At 37.7% G+C, this 2,393-nt stretch overlaps 1 non-coding gene across 1 annotated transcript; it reads left to right on the top strand.

Moving 5' to 3' along the window:
- The first annotated feature begins 358 nt into the window (after positions 1–358).
- On the top strand, positions 359–465 carry LOC145629681 (small nucleolar RNA R71). The gene has a single exon (XR_014111838.1). It is a non-coding gene; the product is annotated as a small nucleolar RNA R71 (small nucleolar RNA).
- The last annotated feature ends 1,928 nt before the right edge of the window (positions 466–2,393 follow it).

The raw sequence follows: 2,393 nt of genomic DNA, 5'->3' as shown, positions 1-2,393 counted from the left end.
CTTGAAAGACATTAACTTTCTCCACGGAACTCCTGCAATCTTGTTCCCAATGACCTATAATACCACAATTTTCACAGAAAGCCTCATTAAAGTTATTATTAATCGCAAAAACATTAGCTACATTAGCAGTGCTTAGATTATCTAATTTTTGGTAGATAGAGGTCAGTTGAGCTTCCCCTTGTTAGCAAATCCTCTAGGATTCCCATATTGGGAATTGTGTATCGCCATATCTTCAATAACCTGACCTGCATCATCAACATTGAGATTCATAAATCTCCCACTAGCTGCATAATCTAAAATTATTCTAGAAGAATTTCCAATGCCATTATAAAAGGCTTGGATTAACTGCCATTGTGCTAAATTGTGGTGGGGGCATTCTCTTTGTAGGTCCTTGAACCTCTCCCAAGCCTCATATAAAGATTCATCGGCTTCTTGGGAAAAGTTCTGAATCGCACTCCGTAGTACGACTGTTCTCTTTACAGGATAATACTTGTTATAAAAATTCAAAACCAGAGTTTCCCAGTCAGTTATATCAAGTGCAGTTCTATTTAAGCCATTAAACCACAATTTAGCTTTTCCAGTTGAAGAAAAGGGAAAAAGAATCTCCCTGATTTGGTCTTGAGTGACCCCGGCTTGCCTGATGGTATTACAATATTGACAATAGTCGGCAATGTGAAGATTCGGGCCTTCACCCTTAGCCCCACTGATCTGAATTGCTTCCTCCCTATCATCGTTATAAATTGAGGTTTAATTTCAAATTGAACCCCATCAAGAGCTGGAGTGGGGGTGAGATGTGGAAAATCTGTAAGCTTTGATTGTGAGTAATCACTAAGCTTCTTTGGAACCGCCATCTCTGATTCTGCGTCTGATGATACCTCTGAATCGCTAGAACCAGTTGGAGGATCGCGGTGATTATTATTATTTTCACCAGAATCCGCCAGGATTTGCTTGTAGAGATTTTTCTGTCTATGGAAGGAACGCTCGATCTCAGGATCGAATGGGATGTACCCTGATCTGGAACACCTGGGCATAAACAAAAAACTAGAAGCAAATATGAGATTTGCCTCAGAGAACTAACGTTCTTTGAGACAAAAAGAAATAACCTAGACTACAAAAATAATCACAAATAAAAATAAAACCGTTTCCCTGGCAACGACGCCAAATTTTGACAAGGTAAAGTCGTATCCCCTAATCAAAAGTAAATACCTAAGTCCTCTAACTAAAGTAGATAGGGAAGTAGGGTCGAACTCCACAGGGAAACAAGTCTTTTTACTCCTAATTAATTATTATAATCTAAATTATCTAAGTAACCAATATTTTTGGGAATAAATTCTATACTACAAAGAATAAGTTTAGGGAGAAAAACAATAATAAGAAGGCCTAGGGTCACAGGTTCACAATTAATTAATATTCCGGGATAAAACATAATAACTAATAATTAACATTGCACAAATAACATGATTAACAGGCTCTCTCAATTTATTAATCAACATAGATCTAACAGGCTCTCGCAATTTACTAGATCTAAGTTCCAATTAAAAATAGCCTTTAATATTAAATTAACATCTGCTCGATTCATCAATTCAATATTGCTAAACATTCACAATCAAATGACATATGCTCGATTCATAATCTAATTGCAAAGAATTAAAACAATTCAATAAGAAATTATCATGCAATACCAATAATCAACAATAACAAATTATCCCTTCATATTAATTATGGATCCCCATAAACCCTAGAATTAAATTACTCAGACATAATCATAACTAAACTAATCAAATAAATAAAACAAAACATAATCAAAGAAATAAATGAAATAGCTGAAATTAAAAGAGAAGAAATTGTTACCAAAAGAAATCTGGATTAATGAAAGTAATTAAGAACAAAAGTTGAGAGAGAATTTAAGAGAGAGAAATATCCTAAGTAGAGAGAGAAAATCTAAAAAAGAAGATAATCCAAAATTACGTACATAATTCGTACTTAAACATTCCTCAAAACAAAAATTAAAACTAATCTAACTAGCTTTGAGAAAAACACGCGCCCGATCGGGCTAGAGGCCGCCCGATCGGGCGCGCCTTTTTCCTCGTGCCTCTTTTTAGCAGCAACGCCCGATCGAGCTAAATGCTCGCACGATCGGGCGCGCCCTAGGCCACGCACCAGCACCAAAGCTGCACGCCGCGTCCGATCGAGCTAATGCTTGCCCGATCGGGCCCTTGTTTTTCTTCGAGGCTTGGACTTCGATTGGGCTTTATTCCTCAGCCCAATCCGGATTTCCTCTTCGGGTCTTGAATACTCGGTCCAAATACCTCGGTATCCCGATTACCAAGCCCTTAATCACCGGCTCGATGACTCTAACCGGCCTTGAGCTTCAAAGATGGTCGTGCTCTTCT

The sequence above is a fragment of the Chenopodium album genome, chromosome 4 (genome assembly GCF_948465745.1).
Source record: "Chenopodium album chromosome 4, dcCheAlbu1.1, whole genome shotgun sequence".
Taxonomy (NCBI): Eukaryota; Viridiplantae; Streptophyta; class Magnoliopsida; order Caryophyllales; family Amaranthaceae; genus Chenopodium; species Chenopodium album.
Note: the sequence above shows the minus strand (reverse complement) of the source record. Positions and strands in the feature narration are given on the sequence as shown.